This window comes from Anomaloglossus baeobatrachus, chromosome 1 (genome assembly GCF_048569485.1).
Source record: "Anomaloglossus baeobatrachus isolate aAnoBae1 chromosome 1, aAnoBae1.hap1, whole genome shotgun sequence".
NCBI classification, from domain to species: domain Eukaryota; kingdom Metazoa; phylum Chordata; class Amphibia; order Anura; family Aromobatidae; genus Anomaloglossus; species Anomaloglossus baeobatrachus.
Window position 1 is genome coordinate 436557155 of NC_134353.1, and position 18307 is coordinate 436575461.

Sequence of the window (18307 nt, forward strand, 5' to 3'; positions counted from 1 at the left end):
GGTGTGTGCCCTCACCGCAGTAAAAGCAGAGACCCTGGGCAAGCCGCTCTGCTCTACGTTGTGCAGACTGACGCACTCGGTCAATCTGCATGGGCTCGTGGACGGGACTCCCAGCTGTTGATGACTGAGGTACGGAGGGCTTCTGAGGAGGAGATGAATGCCGTAACGGGCGTCTCTCACGAGATAGCTCTTTGGAGCGCTCCTGAAAACGTATGTCCACACGAGTTGCTAGGGCAATCAGGGCATCTAGGGTGGAGGGCACGTCCCGACCCGCCAACTCATCCTTGATGCGACTCGAGAGTCCCTCCCAGAAGGCGGCTGTTAGGGCCTCATTATTCCACCCGAGTTCTGAAGCCAAAGTGCGAAAACGGATGGCGTATTGGCCCACCGTCAGTGTTCCTTGACGTAGGCGGAGGAGTGATGAAGCAGAGGCAGAAGCGCGTCCCGGCTCGTCAAAGGTGCTGCGGAATGCCTGCAGGAACTGTTGAAGATCCTTGGTCATGGGGTCCTCCTTCTCCCACAAGGGGTTCATCCACGCCAGCGCCTCGCCCTCTAGGTGGGACATTATAAAGGCGACCTTGGCTTGGTCGGAGGCGAACAGATGTGGCAGCTGCGTGAAATGAAGGGAACATTGATTTATGAAGCCCCTGCAGGTCTTGGGATCTCCAGCATAACGAGGAGGTGACGCCAAACGGAGTCGGGAAGCATCTGACGAGGTTGCCACTGGTGCGGGGGCCATGGCTTGCCTGGCGGGGGACCTGGGTGCCGCAGGCGTCATTGATGCTTGTAATGTGTACAGGCGGGTGTCCACGGAGGTCATGAATTGCAGCATGCGGGTCTGGACTTCACGCTGGCGTTGGAGTTCCTCTTGCAGAGCCATTAGTGCTGCAGCGGGATCCATGGCCTGATCTTACTGTCACGGCCGGGCGGTCGGGCAGACCCAGGAGGTGGATCCACTGGACCGAACTCTCTGAGATGGTGGTAGGGAGTCCGGCAGCTGAAGCACTGATGGGCAGTAGAACAGTCCGTGCAAGAGAAGGCAGCGGAGGAGTCCCAGGGACCACGGAGTCACAGAAGGTGGTCTTGGTGACGTAGCTCAGGTTCGGAGGCCGAGGTGATATCAGGCGGGGTCCGGAACCTCTGGAGCAAGATGACGGGTCACCGCAGGGATCCGGGATGGTACGGACTGTCAGATGGCAGACGGACAGCGTGCGGGGATCAGGACACGGCAGACTGGATGGCGAGGCAGGTACGGCTCTACAAAGACAGATAGGTGAGTACAGGCACATAAACACCAAGAGACCTGACTCCTAGCTCAGGGAACACGAAGATCAGGCCCCGCCCCCTTGGACAATGACCCCCTATATACCCTGTACCTGTGCAACCTCATTTCCTGTTAATGGACGCTGGCCCTTTAAGAAAGGGTCAGTGACCGCGCGCGCGCCCTAATGCGCATGCGCGCCGCCCGGGTGCCAGAAGCCAGGGAAGGAGGCTGCGAGGAGGACGCAGGGGAGCCGGCCAGGTCCAGGGAAGCTGTCGGGCGCCGGGATCGGGGGCCCGGAGCCCTGGGACGGACGGAATCCGGTGACTGGGGAGCGGAGAGCGTGGCAGGTGAGCCGGGGAACGGGGGTGAGGACCCGGGGAGCGTGACAGATGGTGTTATTTCTGCGTAGGCAACTGCAGGTGCAGGACCGGAGGAGGCTTGTTCGCAGGCAGCATGGACAGGGGATTGGCTCGCATGCACAACCAGCGAAGACGTAGCAGTGACATCAGCAAGCACTGCTCCTCGACTCTGTTGTACTTCCCACAAAGTCGGGTGCTTGGCTGACATGTGCCTGATCATGCTGGTGGTGGTCAGGCTGCTAGTTTTGGTACCCCTGCTGATGCTGGCATGGCAGGTGTTGCAAATGGCCTTTTTAGAATCATCAGGAGCCAACTTAAAAAACTGCCAGACTCGGGAAGACCTAACATTTGTACAGGCACCTTGTGTCGTGTTGTTGTTCCGGGGAACGGTTGCCTGACTTCTGCCTGGAGCCACCACCCTGCTTCTTACTGCCTGTTGGGATGCTACGCCTCCCTCCCCCTGTGCACTGCTGTCCTCGCTCTGCATATCCTCCTGCCAGGTTGGGTCAGTTACTGGATCATCCACCACGTCGTCTTCCTCTTCCGCACCCTGCTCCTCCTCCTGACTTCCTGACAATTGTTTCTCATCATTGTCCACCCCTTGTTGAGACACGTTGCCAACTTCGTGAGAACGTGGCTGCTCAAATATTTGGGCATCTGTACATACGATCTCCTCATGACCCACTTCAACATGAGCTGGCGAGAGGCCAGAATGTGCGAATGGAAACGTGAACAGCTCTTCTGAGTGTCCAAGTGTGGGATCAGTAATGTCCGAGGACGTGTACTCAGCCTTGTGGTAGGAAGGAGGATCAGGTTCTGAAATGTGCGGTGCAGTATCACGGCTACTGACACTTGACCGTGTGGAAGACAGAGTGTTTGTGGTGGTGCCAATCTGACTGGAAGCATTATCCGCTATCCAACTAACAACCTGTTGACACTGGTCTTGGTTCAAGAGCGGTGTACTGCTGCGGTCCCCAAGAATTTGGGACAGGACGTGCGAGCGACTAGATGTGGCCCTTTGTTGTGGCGAAATTAGAGCTTGCCCACGACCTTGGCCTCTGCCTGCACCACCATCACGTCCACTTCCTTGTTCCTTGCCAACGGCCTTGCGCATTTTGCAATGCTGTGCTGACGTGTATTCACTAGACTTATGCGTTATATCCAAGTTTGTGCAAATCGTGCACCTGTACGCTGCCACCGACTGCCACACACGTGCGGTTTTTAAATGCAAGCACGGACGCACTAAGAACCTAACAGGTTTTTAGGAGCGACAAATATTACTGAGAAGTCTGACACTATCAGCCACTGCTGACTGACGTGTATTATACACTACACTTGTGCGTTATATAATAGTTTGTGAAAAACGCACACAAGTGCACCTGTACGCTGCCACCGACAGGCACACACGTGCGGTTTTTAAATGCAAGCACGGACGCACTAAGAACCTAACAGGTTTTTAGGAGCGACAAATATTACTGAGAAGTCGGAGACTATCAGCCACTGCTGACTGACGTGTATTATACACTACACTTGTGCGTTATATAATAGTTTGTGAAAAACGCACACAAGTGCACCTGTACGCTGCCACCGACAGGCACACACGTGCGGTTTTTAAATGCAAGCACGGACGCACTAAGAACCTAACAGGTTTTTAGGAGCGACAAATATTACTGAGAAGTCTGACACTATCAGCCACTGCTGACTGACGTGTATTATACACTACACTTGTGCGTTATATAATAGTTTGTGAAAAACGCACACAAGTGCACCTGTACGCTGCCACCGACAGGCACACACGTGCGTTTTTTAAATGCAAGCACGGACGCACTAAGAACCTAACAGGTTTTTAGGAGCAACAAATATTACTGAGAAGTCTGACACTATCAGCCACTGCTGACTGACGTGTATTATACACTACACTTGTGCGTTATATAATAGTTTGTGAAAAACGCACACAAGTGCACCTGTACGCTGCCACCGACAGGCACACACGTGCGGTTTTTAAATGCAAGCACGGACGCACTAAGAACCTAACAGGTTTTTAGGAGCGACAAATATTACTGAGAAGTCTGACACTATCAGCCACTGCTGACTGATGTGTATTATACACTACACTTGTGCGTTATATAATAGTTTGTGAAAAACGCATACAAGTGCACCTTTACGCTGCCACCGACAGGCACACACGTGCGGTTTTTAAATGCAAGCACGGACGCACTAAGAACCTAACAGGTTTTTAGGAGCGACAAATATTACTGAGAAGTCTGACACTATCAGCCACTGCTGACTGACGTGTATTATACACTACACTTGTGCGTTATATAATAGTTTGTGAAAAACGCACACAAGTGCACCTGTACGCTGCCACCGACAGACACACACGTGCGGTTTTTAAATGCAAGCACGGACGCACTAAGAACCTAACAGGTTTTTAGGAGCGACAAATATTACTGAGAAGTCTGACACTATCAGCCACTGCTGACTGACGTGTATTATACACTACACTTGTGCGTTATATAATAGTTTGTGAAAAACGCACACAAGTGCACCTGTACGCTGCCACCGACAGGCACACACGTGCGGTTTTTAAATGCAAGCACGGACGCACTAAGAACCTAACAGGTTTTTAGGAGCGACAAATATTACTGAGAAGTCTGACACTATCAGCCACTGCTGACTGACGTGTATTATACACTACACTTGTGCGTTATATAATAGTTTGTGAAAAACGCACACAAGTGCACCTGTACGCTGCCACCGACAGGCACACACGTGCGGTTTTTAAATGCAAGCACGGACGCACTAAGAACCTAACAGGTTTTTAGGAGCGACAAATATTACTGAGAAGTCTGACACTATCTGGACTGTTTTAGACTGTGTATACCAGCCCCAGATATGATGAAGGCTGGTATACGGTCACCACTAGGAATGGCTATATACCCTGCCTGCCTGCCTGCCTGTATACTGCTACAATAGTCCTGACAAGGACTCTTCTGGTCACTAGCCTGTATTCCGACCAGACTATACCCTGCCTGTATATAGCAACAATAGTCCTGAGAAGGACTCTGCTACTGTACGCCGACCTGGCTATTCCCTGCCTGCCTGTATACAACTTATTGTATGTCCTGAGAAGGACTTCTGGTCACACTGTTTGCAGCCCTGCTCCGGAAATAACTATAAAGGGCCGCAAACCTTTCCCTGAAGCAGCAACCCTCTCCCTGCACTGACTGGATGGCTGTGAGCAGAGCACAGCGCGCCCGCCGGTATAAAGGCTCGGTCACGCTGTGCGGGCCGGCCAATCACTGCAATTCCACAACTAACAGGGCTGTGGCATTGCAGTGGTCTGCCAGCCAATCCCTGCATGAGGGCTGGCTCTCAAAAGAGCGCCAACATGCAGGGATGAAGACCACGAGTACAGAACGAGTATCGCGAGATTACTCGGTCCCCGCCGAGTAGCCCGAGTACAGTGATACTCGTGCGAGTACCGAGTAGTAACAAGCATACTCGCTCATCACTAGTAGCTAAGTCTTTCCTGATCCCAGCTCTGTTCATCTTGGCTCCTTTTTAAAAACACTGTAAGCAAGGGTTACTCCAAGCGGAGTCTCCCTTTTTTCCAAAAATTGGGCCCCACACACACCCACCACTTCAGTGGCAGCAGTTGTGCCCCAGTTGTACACTTCACAGCTAGATTTGCATCAAGCACATTCAAAAATACGCCATTCTTAACTGTCCCCAGGATGACACCGTGGTAGGTAGCAAAGTCTTTGCTGAACCATGACTTGTTCATCTTGGCTCCTTTTAAAAAACACGGCAAGCAAGGGTTACTCCAAGCGGAGTCTCCCTTTTTTCCAAAAATTGGGCCCCACACACACACACCCCTTCAGTGGCAGCAGTTGTGCCCCAGTTGTACACTTCACAGCTAGATTTGCATTTAAGCACATTCAAAAATACGCCATTCTTAACCGTCCCCAGGATGACACCGGGGTAGGTAGCAAAGTCTTTCCTGATCCCAGCTCTGTTCATCTTGGCTCCTTTTTAAAAACACTGTAAGCAAGGGTTACTCCAAGCGGAGTGTCCCTTTTTTCCAAAAATTGGGCCCCACAGACACTAACCCCTTCAGTGGCAGCAGTTGTGCCCCAGTTGTACACTTCACAGCTAGATTTGCATCAAGCACATTAAAAATACGCCATTCTTAACCGTCCCCAGGATGACACCGGGGTAGGTAGAAAAGTCTTTGCTGAACCATGTCTTGTTCATCTTGGCTCCTTTTAAAAAACACGGCAAGCAAGGGTTACTCCAAGCGGAGTCTCCCTTTTTCCAAAAATTGGGCCCCACACACACCCACCCCTTCAGTGGCAGCAGTTGTGCCCCAGTTGTACACTTCACAGCTAGATTTGCATCAAGCACATTCAAAAATACACCATTCTTAACCGTCCCCAGGATGACACCGGGGTAGGTAGCAAAGTCTTTCCTGATACCAGCTCTGTTCATCTTGGCTCCTTTTTAAAAACACTGTAAGCAAGGGTTACTCCAAGCGGAGTCTCCCTTTTTTCCAAAAATTGGGCCCCACAGACACTAATCCCTTCAGTGGCAGCAGTTGTGCCCCAGTTGTACACTTCACAGCTAGATTTGCATCAAGCACATTCAAAAACAAGCCATCCTTAACCGTCCCCAGGATGACACCGTAGTAGGTAGCAAAGTCTTTCCTGATCCCAGCTCTGTTCATCTTGGCTCCTTTTTAAAAACACTGCAAGCAAGGGTTACTCCAAGTGGAGTCTCACTTTTTTTCCAAAAATTGGGCCCCACACACACCCACCCCTTCAGTGGCAACTGTTGTGCCCCAGTTGTACACTTCACAGCTAAATTTGCATCAAGCACATTCAAAAATACGCCATTCTTAACCGTCCCCAGGATGACACCGGGGTAGGTAGCAAACTCTTTGCTGAACCATGACTTGTTCATCTTGGCTCCTTTTAAAAAACACGGCAAGCAAGGGTTACTCCAAGCGGAGTCTCCCTTTTTTCCAAAAATTGGGCCCCACACACACCCACCCCTTCAGTGGCAGCAGTTGTGCCCCAGTTGTACACTTCACAGCTAGATTTGCATCAAGCACATTCAAAAATACGCCATTCTTAACCGTCCCCAGGATGACACCGTAGTAGGTAGCAAAGTCTTTCCTGATCCCAGCTCTGTTCATCTTGGCTCCTTTTTAAAACACTGTAAGCAAGGGTTACTCCAAGCGGAGTCTCCATTTTTTCCAAAAATTGGGCCCCACAGACACTAACCCCTTCAGTGGCAGCAGTTGTTCCCCAGTTGTACACTTCACAGCTAGATTTGCATCAAGCACATTCAAAAATACGCCATCCTTAACCGTCCCCAGGATGACACCGGGGTAGGTAGCTAAGTCTTTCCTGATCCCAGCTCTATTCATCTTGGCTCCTTTTTAAAAACACTGTAAGCAAGGGTTACTCCAAGCGGAGTCTCCCTTTTTTCCAAAAATTGGGCCCCACATACACCCACCCCTTCAGTGGCAGCAGTTGTGCCCCAGTTGTACACTTCACAGCTAGATTTGCATCAAGCACATTCAAAAATACGCCATTCTTAACCGTCCCCAGGATGACACCGGGGTAGGTAGCAAAGTCTTTCCTGATCCCAGCTCTGTTCATCTTGGCTCCTTTTTAAAAACACTGTAAGCAAGGGTTACTCCAAGCGAAGTGTCCCTTTTTTCCAAAAATTGGGCCCCACAGACACTAACCCCTTCAGTGGCAGCAGTTGTGCCCCAGTTGTACACTTCACAGCTAGATTTGCATCAAGCACATTCAAAAATACGCCATTCTTTACCGTCCCCAGGATGACACCAGGGTAGGTAGCAAAGTCTTTGCTGAACCATGACTTGTTCATCTTGGCTCCTTTTAAAAAACACGGCAAGCAAGGGTTACTCCAAGCGGAGTCTCCCTTTTTTCCAAAAATTGGGCCCCACACACACCCACCCCTTCAGTGGCAGCAGTTGTGCCCCAGTTGTACACTTCACTGCTAGATTTGCATCAAGCACATTCAAAAATACGCCATTCTTTACCGTCCCCAGGATGACACCAGGGTAGGTAGCAAAGTCTTTGCTGAACCATGACTTGTTCATCTTGGCTCCTTTTAAAAAACACGGCAAGCAAGGGTTACTCCAAGCGGAGTCTCCCTTTTTTCCAAAAATTGGGCCCCACAGACACTAACCCCTTCAGTGGCAGCAGTTGTTCCCCAGTTGTACACTTCACAGCTAGATTTGCATCAAGCACATTCAAAAATACGCCATCCTTAACCGTCCCCAGGATGACACCGGGGTAGGTAGCTAAGTCTTTCCTGATCCCAGCTCTATTCATCTTGGCTCCTTTTTAAAAACACTGTAAGCAAGGGTTACTCCAAGCGGAGTCTCCCTTTTTTCCAAAAATTGGGCCCCACATACACCCACCCCTTCAGTGGCAGCAGTTGTGCCCCAGTTGTACACTTCACAGCTAGATTTGCATCAAGCACATTCAAAAATACGCCATTCTTAACCGTCCCCAGGATGACACCGGGGTAGGTAGCAAAGTCTTTCCTGATCCCAGCTCTGTTCATCTTGGCTCCTTTTTAAAAACACTGTAAGCAAGGGTTACTCCAAGCGAAGTGTCCCTTTTTTCCAAAAATTGGGCCCCACAGACACTAACCCCTTCAGTGGCAGCAGTTGTGCCCCAGTTGTACACTTCACAGCTAGATTTGCATCAAGCACATTCAAAAATACGCCATTCTTTACCGTCCCCAGGATGACACCAGGGTAGGTAGCAAAGTCTTTGCTGAACCATGACTTGTTCATCTTGGCTCCTTTTAAAAAACACGGCAAGCAAGGGTTACTCCAAGCGGAGTCTCCCTTTTTTCCAAAAATTGGGCCCCACACACACCCACCCCTTCAGTGGCAGCAGTTGTGCCCCAGTTGTACACTTCACTGCTAGATTTGCATCAAGCACATTCAAAAATACGCCATTCTTAACCGTCCCCAGGATGACACCGTGGTAGGTAGCAAAGTCTTTCCTGATCCCAGCTCTGTTCATCTTGGCTCCTTTTTAAAACACTGTAAGCAAGGGTTACTCCAAGCGGAGTCTCCATTTTTTCCAAAAATTGGGCCCCACAGACACTAACCCCTTCAGTGGCAGCAGTTGTGCCCCAGTTGTACACTTCACAGCTAGATTTGCATCAAGCACATTCAAAAATACGCCATCCTTAACCGTCCCCAGGATGACACCGGGGTAGGTAGCTAAGTCTTTCCTGATCCCAGCTCTGTTCATCTTGGCTCCTTTTTAAAAACACTGTAAGCAAGGTTTACACCAAGCGGAGTCTCCCTTTTTTCCAAAAATTGGGCCCCACATACACCCACCCCTTCAGTGGCAGCAGTTGTGCCCCAGTTGTACACTTCACAGCTAGATTTGCATCAAGCACATTCAAAAATACGCCATTCTTAACCGTCCCCAGGATGACACCGGGGTAGGTAGCAAAGTCTTTCCTGATCCCAGCTCTGTTCATCTTGGCTCCTTTTTAAAAACACTGTAAGCAAAAGTTACTCCAAGCGGAGTCTCCCTTTTTTCCAAAAATTGGGCCCCACAGACACTAACCCCTTCAGTGGCAGCAGTTGTGCCCCAGTTGTACACTTCACAGCTAGATTTTCATCAAGCACATTCAAAAATACGCCATTCTTAACCGTCCCCAGGATGACACCGGGGTAGGTAGCAAAGTCTTTGCTGAACCATGACTTGTTCATCTTGGCTCCTTTTTAAAAACACTGTAAGCAAGGGTTACTCCAAGCGGAGTGTCCCTTTTTTCCAAAAATTGGGCCCCACAGACACTAACCCCTTCAGTGGCAGCAGTTGTGCCCCAGTTGTACACTTCACAGCTAGATTTGCATCAAGCACATTCAAAAATATGCCATACTTAACCGTCCCCAGGATGACCCCGGGGTAGGTAGCAAAGTCTTTCCTGATCCCAGCTCTGTGCATCTTGGATCATTTTTAAAAACAATGTAAGCAAGGGTTACTCCAAGCGGAGTCTCCCTTTTTTCCAAAAATTGGGCCACACAGACACCCCATCAGTGGCAGCACTTGGGCCCCAGTTGCAAACAGGATGTTTTGATTTGCATCAAGCACATTCCAAATCCACAAGCATTTACTCTCCCCAGGATGACACAGGGGTAGTAAATTCCTTGTGGATCTATGACTTGTTCATTTTGATGAACGTTAGTCTGTCCACATTGTCACTGGACAGACGCGTGCGCTTATCTGTCAGCACACACCCTGCAGCACTGAAGACACGTTCAGAGACAACGCTGGCAGCTGGACATGACAAAATCTCCAAGGCGTAAGTTGAGAGCTCTGGCCATTTTTCAAGATTTGAAGCCCAAAATGAGCAAGGCTCCATTTGCAAAGTCACGGCATCAATGTTCATTTGGATGTACTCCTGTATCATCCTCTCCAGCCGTTGACTATGTGTCAGACTTGTTGTCTCTGGTGGCCTAGCAAAGGACGGTTTAAAAAAATTATGAAAAGATTCCATAAAATTGCTGTTACCAGCACCAGATATGGTGCTACTGGTACGGGTAGACTGTTGAAGATGTTTGTCAAGTTACAACTGGGAGATTCACTCCCTGCACCTGCACGGTTGTTTGGTGGAAAAGCCGAGCTAAGATCGAGTAACACCTTCTGCTGATACTCCTGCATACGTGCGTCCCTTTCTATGGCTGGAATTATGTCACAAAATTTGGACTTGTACCGGGGATCTAATAGAGTGGCAAGCCAGTAGTCATCATCACTTCTAATTTTGACAATACGAGGGTCATGTTGGAGGTAGTGCAGCAAGAAGGCGCTCATGTGTCTTGCGCAGCCATGCAGACCAAGTCCACGCTGTGTTTGTGGCATAGAGGTGCTAACCGTTCTTTCTTCCTCTGACATCTCCCCCCAACCTCTTTCAACAGAAATTTGACCAAGGTCTCCCTCAATCCGCTGAGTCTTCCATGTCCATGGACAGTTCGTCCTCCATTTCTTCATGTTCTCTTGCACCTTCCTCAACATTTTGCCTGCTACCATGCGCCCTTGTTGATCCCTGTCCCCCATGGTCCCATGCCTGCCGCGTTGGTGATGATGAACGTCTGGACCTTGGTGATGTTGTTGTGTCTTGCGCTTATGAATCCTCCTGTAGTTCCTCCCCTTCCTGTTGTCTCACTCCCTGTCTCCGAATAGTGTTTAGCGTGTGCTCCAGCATGTAAATGACTGGAATTGTCATGCTGATAATGGCATTGTCAGCGCTAAACATATTCGTCGCCATGTCGAAACTGTGCAGAAGGGTGCATAGGTCCTTGATCTCAGACCACTCCATCAGGGTGATCTGCCCCACCTCTGCATCTCATTGGCCCAGGCTATACGTCATGACGTATTGCACCAGGGCTCGGCGGTGCTGCCACAGTCGCTGTAACATGTGGAGAGTCGAATTCCAGCGTGTCGCCACATCGCATTTCAGGCGATGAACCGGCAGGTCGAAAGACTTCTGGAGCGATGCAAGTCGCTCAGCTGCGGCGGTTGAACGGCGGAAGTGAGCAGACAATTTTCGTGCCCTGGTCAGAAGGCCATCTAGGCCGGGATAGTGTGTTAAAAATTGCTGGACAACAAGGTTCAACACGTGAGCCATACAAGGCACGTGTGTCACCTTGCCCAGGCGAAGGGCCGCACCCAGGTTTGCAGCATTGTCGCACACGGCCTTACCAGGCTGCAGGTTGAGTGGAGACAACCATTTATTAAACTCGGACCGCAGAGCTGACCACAACTCCTCAGCTGTGTGACTCCTATTCTCAAGACATGTCAAGCTAAAGACCGCCTGATGCCGTTGCGCTCTGCTGCCAGCATAGTAATGAGGGGTGCGTGATTCCTTCTGCGCAGTGAGAACGCTGGTGGCCTGACCAGGCAGGCTTGGGGCGGAGGTGGAGGACCCAGATGAGGTGGAGGAGGCAGAAGCAGTGGCGGAACTTGGACAGACAGAGGATTGACACACAAGTCGTGGGGACGGCAAGACTTGTGCAGCAGACCCTTCACCATCTATCACCATAGTTACCCAGTGCCCAGTCAGCGACATGTAACGTCCCTGTCCATGCTTACTGGTCCAAGTATCGGTGGTGAAATGCACCCGTTGACACACAGAGTTTCTCAAGGAAGCGGTGATGTTGTGTGCGACATGCTGGTGAAGCGCGGGCACACCTTTCTTAGAGAAGTAGTGGCGACTGGGCATCTGGTACTGGGGCACAGCGACAGACATAAGGTCTCTAAAATCCTGTGTGTCCACCAGGCAGAAAGGCAGCATTTCGGTAGCCAAGAGCTTACAGAGGGATAAAGTCAACCTCTTAGCTTTGTCATGGGTCGCAGGAAATGGCCTTTTATTTGTCCACATCTGAGGGACAGAGATCTGGCTGCTGTGTGTAGACGGTGTTGAGTAGGGTGTCCCTGGAAAAATGCAGCTTTGTGAGGAAAGTGCAGGCGTAGACATGATGTCGCCTTCATCCAACGTTGGTGCTGATATAGAAGGGTTAATAGTTTCTCTATTTCTTCATTAAAGATATTTTATTGTTATTAGTAAGTATATCTGATGGTAGTGCATAGTCATGGAGCCTACGGAATAAGAGACAGGCTCAAGGATTATTATTGTCTCTAAATGTTCTTCTTATCTTCTTCTTATCTCATATGCATGACTCTACATTTTTGTTTTGCTAAAACTTAAAGGTCATATGAGCAACTTGTAAAGTCCAGCTAGAAGCCTTATTTTCAATATCACATTGATCTGTAAATGGTATAAATAAACTGTACTATGGTTAAATAAACAGAAAAATTGATCATGCCCACATGGATGCATGTCTTTTTCTCCGAGCGCTCGATCTTGATTAGGTCTGAAGAGGCCTAATTCAGAGGACCTCACTGGTGATCCCATAAGCTGACTTGTGACAAAACAGAACAGCTACAACAGTTTTTGGCGCCCAACGTGGGGCCGTGGCCAACCAGCCTATTCGGAAGAAATTTTGGGGACTCTGGAGACAGTGAAATTTCAGCTGCAGCAAGGTGAGAAGCTTTATTCTTACACTTTATTTCACTCTCTCTGATTTCCCGAATATTCTGGGTAAGGCTGTACACACGGTTCAAGAACTCTGGCATCAACAGTGAGTATTGTTTTTTCATGCATGTCTGAATGAGAGTTGAAATATAGAGTAATAAGATAATCTGTTGTCCGTCCATTAACTGATTGCATAGATTGCATAGCACGGAATTTGGGACAGTCTCTGTATAATTGCATTTGCTGTGTTGCTGTGTTTTGTGTTTTACTTTGGCCATCTTTGCATCTTTGATGGGCAATACACTGGTCTAGGGATTTGTGTTCATAAATGGTTTCATAATAATGCCTAGATAAAGTAGGCAGGCAATAGGTTGTTGTATATTGATGAGAAGCCTCTGAATAACAAAGTGATGAGTAATTGAGATAAGAGACTTGGTGAAATAATATGTATGTATAAGTCTAATGGTTATAGGTCATACTGTGGACTGTGAAAAGATGTTCCGGTTGTGAAATGTCACAGGGCATAGCCATATAGAGTATTTTAGTGGATACCTGACATATGTATTTTTTTTTCCCATCAGTGTCAAGAGCGGTTTAGATAATTTTATTTACATGTGAGGTTAACTGATCCTTGGAAGGTGTATTGTTACATATGTTTCTAGAATCAAGTGCTGTGAAGGTATATAAGTAGTCTCAATTTTCTGCTGGGATTGTGTATTACACCAGTGGGTATTAGAGATGTTTTGGAAAAGCTGAATCTGGACGAAGAATTCTTTTGAGATAACACTCTTGCTAAACAAACTGTGCGCTGCTGCCATTCTGTTGGGAGGGGTCAAGTGAACAGCTGCGCGATTTTCTGCTCTCTGTGAGAAGTCAGCTCTGACGATTGTTTTGGTTTAACTCTAGTTTACGTTCGTTGCCGGAATACTTTGTAAAGGACCAGCATGGAGTACCCAACTGCACATCAGGTTTGAAGTGGGTTAGAGAGCAGTGTGGCCTTCCCACTTACATGGAGGTGGTCTAGCAGGTGAGAGGACTATCACACCTGGTCCTTCCTGCTTTAGTCATCTGGTCTATTGTGTGAGAGAGGTGTTTTTTTTTAACCCTTCCCAATACGCCCTGCAAGTGTAGCAGGTGAGAGTGAATGCTGATTTAGCCTTCCAGCTACCACTTGAGAGCCCATTCTGACTTGCCAGGAGACGTGTGGCCTGTTAACAAGGTTCAGGGACACTGAGAGGGCATTTGCAGAAAGGTGGGCTGTGTGGGAATAAGTTGAAGCCATGGGCAACTTGTTCAGTGTGCAGTGTGGGGCTCCAGCGGGATCCAAAACAGCCAAACAGATAGTGCAAGAAAGGAAAGTCAAGGAAGCAGTGAAAAATATCAGACCAATACTCAGAAAGGCAGACATGTCAGAGTGTAGGTGTTTGGATGTTGAGAAATGGCACAGATTCAAGGAAGAGGTGCAGCATTGTGGATGTAAAGAAATAACAGTGGGATGTATTATTATATTATTGTTATGTAAAGTGTATTATAAATGTTTTAATGCACCAAGAGCAAAAATTGTGACTGCTACCGCCCCCCCTTCACATGATCAGAAACCCAGACCAGATGAATGGACTTGTAAACATTGTAGTCAGAAAACCCCAGACTGGAGAAGTACTTGTGCTACGTGTAATGTTACTCGCCCTAAGCAGATTGCACTAAATCCTGTTCGAACCAGATCACATGTGATGACAGAGGATGCTGACACTGAGACAGAGGTAGTGAAGGAATTGAGTTTTGGGGAGGAAGCTGGACATTACTCTGATGGTGAGGAAAGAAAATAGTTATCTGACCCTGAAGACCAACCTTTCCCTCTTTCCCTGACTGACGTAATACAGCAGGAAGGGGAGAGTATAGAGACGTACTTTTGGAGGTTACAGCTGAAGTGGGAAGACGTGGGGTACAAAGTCAGAACCTCCCTTAATGACAAAATACTGATGAGTATATTCGTTAACGGTATGAATAAGGTTTTACGAGAAGCAGTACAGACAGCCAGACCTGAGTGGAGAAACATGGACCCAACAGACCTTCTGCAAGTAGCTAAGGGGGTTGAACTGACAAAATGCAAGCGACCAGTTATGTATGCTAGAGCACAAGGAAAACAGTGGAAGCAGAGAGGGAGGGCACCAGGTGACCTAGTGACCGTACAGTGCTGGAATTGTGGACAGAATGGACATTACGCCAGACAGTGCAAAAACCCCAAATAGGAGAGGGAGCAGACTGACTCTCCTCCTTCCTTCCCTCCTTCTTTGCCTCTGGCCTAGGAAACTGGTGACCACGAAGGGACAGGAGGGATTGGTGTCTGAAATTCCCTTGATAAAACAGTATCCCTTAAGCCCAGCCAAATCAATGGCCCTGACCAGAGATAAGAGAAATGTGCAAGCAGGGGCTCTAGTACAAAGGTCCTCCCCCTGCAACACTCCCTTGTATCCAATCAATAAAAAAAGGGGCCAAAGGTTCCCCTGATACATACAGAATGGTGCATGATTTGAGAGCTGTCAATGCTGTCACTGAGAGTGTAACATCTATTGTTCCAAACCCACATACCTTACTGTCACAAATCCCAGGGATCTCCAAATGTTTTACAGTAATTGATTGGGCAAATGCATTTTTTGTTTTCACACATGAGGGGAAACAGTACATGTGGACAGTCCTCCCGCAAGGAGGAATGAATTCACCTACCATTTATTCTACAGCTATGGCAGGAATTCTGGAGCAGTGGCAACCGCCTCATCCACAGGTTACACTATTGCAGTACGTGGATGACCTTTTGCTCTGCTGTCCAGACCAGACGTCCTGCAAGGAAGCCACAATTTCTTTGCTGTGTTTTCTGGCAGAGAATGGTTGCAAAGTTTCACGTGAAAAATTACAGTACTGTAAGCAAAAGGTAACATTTTTGGGTCACTGTATCTCTGAAGGTACGAGACACCTGACTGAGGAGAGAAAACTAGCAGTCCAAAATCTCTCCTTACCCAGGTCCCACCGGCAACTGCGCACCTTTTTGGGCTTAGTGTCATACTGCAGGCCTTGGATAAGGTCTGCCTCGCAAATGATGCAACCCCTCTATGATTGTCTGTCATCTGACCCCTTTGACCTCACTCAGGAAGCTATTGATTCCTTTCATTCCCTTAAACTACTCATTGTATCTGCCCCGGCCCTGGGTATTCCAAATTAAGATCAACCATTTTTCTTGTTTTGCACAGAACAGGGAGGGCATGCGACAGCCGTCCTCACACAGCAACATGGTGACAAACAAAGACCAATAGCTTACTACTCAGCGCGATTGGACCCAGTTGTCAGAGGGTCACCCACGTGTGTCTGTGCTGTAGCGGCTGCTGCAGTACTGCTAGGGAAAGCTTGCGAGATCACATTGACATTTCCCTTAACAATTTACTCCCCGCATGACATGCTATACTTGTGCAAGTCCAACCGAAACACCTGTCTATGCCCAGACAGCTCAGACTTGAATGTGCCCTTCTGATTCCTGAGTATGTCACCCTCAAGAGGTGTAATGTTCTGAATCTGGCCACCCTTTTGCCAGTAGATTCAGAAAAGGGGGAATTGGTGACAATGGTAGCAAGTGAGGATGAATACTTTGACATGACGCACGAGCATGACTGCATAGAGCTGATGAGTCAGACAGCAGGTTTTCCACATGTCTATGATACACCTATTACTAATGCAGATTTTGAGTTTTTTGTAGATGGCTCCAGATACCACCTGGATGGGAGATTCTACACTGGATATGCAGTAGTATCCTCACATGAGGTAATCCGAGCTGAACCACTCCCGCCGCACATGTCCGCACAGGAGGCGGAGCTAACAGCGCTCATTGAGGCATGTAGAGCGGGATCAGGTAGGAAAATTGTTTATTCAGACTCAAATTATGGATTTGGGATCTGTCATGATTTTGGCCCTATCTGGAGAAGTAGAGCTTTTCTTACGTCAGCTGGTAAGCCTATTAAAAATGCAGGATTGGTAAAACGGTTAATGGAGGCACTAATGTTACCAGTCCAGGTTGGCATCATTAAGGTGAAAGCACACACAAAAGGTGACTCACTGGAGGTAGCGGGCAATAGAAGGGCGGATGCGGCTGCGAAAGCAGCAGCAAAGAGGCCTAGGGATCAGAGGATAGTGGCAGGGAGCCAGCAAGTCCCAGCCACAGTAAGTCTGGATGTCCTGAAATCCCTCCAGCATCAGGCTGCCCAAACAGAGAAGGAACACTGGGGAAAATGGGAGCTGGGCTGAACTCAAATGGAGTATGGGAAAGTAAGGATAGGTTGTGTTTACCAAGGTCCCTGTTCCCTATGATGGCACAAGCAACACATGGCCCCACTCACGCCTCAAAAAGTCACATGTGTAACCAGGTGAATGCCTTCTGGATCACTCCTGGCTTCAGTTACGTAGCCTCCAAACACGTACAATCCTGCATTATCTGCGCACAACACAACCCAGGTAAAACAGTAAAAGTCCCTAAGAAAGCAACACCCAGACTGCTCTACCATGTCAACGACTGCAAATAGACTACATACAACTACCCAAGGTAGGAGTGTATGAATACGTCCTGGTATGTGTAGATCTCTTCTCAGGATGGGTTGAGTCCTATCCAGTAAAAGGTGCAAATGCTAAAACAACTGCAGAAAAACTGATGAAGGAACTAGTCTGTCGGTATGGCATCCCAGAAGCCATAGAAAGTGACAGGGGTACACACTTCACTGGAGAAATAATGAGGGACATTATGCAGGCCCTTATGTCTTTTCATCCATTCCAGATCCCAATGCAAGTGCAGATGTGCATCAGCTGAATCCAGGTGATTGGGTGGTCGTGCGCAGACACGTGAGAAGGAGCCTAGATCCACGCTTTGATGGCCCATTCCAAGTCCAGCTGACCACATCCACCTCAGTGAAACTTGAGGGAAAACCCACCTGGATCCACGCCAGTCACTGTAAAAAGGTCACTCCACCGGCAGAATAATAGTCTTGCTAATTATCCTGCTAGGTGTAGCAGGGTTGCTGCGCCAAACAAAGACACTGAGCGAACTTTTAAATACGGACTGGGATAATAAACTCATTCGCCACCATATTTCTCTTACTGAGGACATGGAAGGAGAAAAGCCAAAAGACTGTTGGATCTGCACACACAGTTTTATTTTCTTCAAAGACTATGCCATATTTAGCCTTACCTCTGGAACCACAGGAGGTGTTGATATCAGACTGTATGTACAATGAAACCTGGACTCTATCGATATTCTGGTGAAAAGATGTATTTGCCACCTTGACTATAGCTGGAAAAGTTCACTAATCCCTGGTTCCAGCTAAATATCACACAGCCTAGGGGACAGTCGTGGTGGATGGAATACAATCCGGACATTGAGGGTGTAGTTACCAAAGTAAAGACTAAGATCCCTCATTCAGGCCCCATTACCTACGATGGATTATGGTTCAGTCTTCAATATAATGATGTTGCTATCTGTGGAAAGGACAATGATTGTTTCCGTGTGTTTGTGTCTATGTGTGTATCTACATACACAGTCACCAGT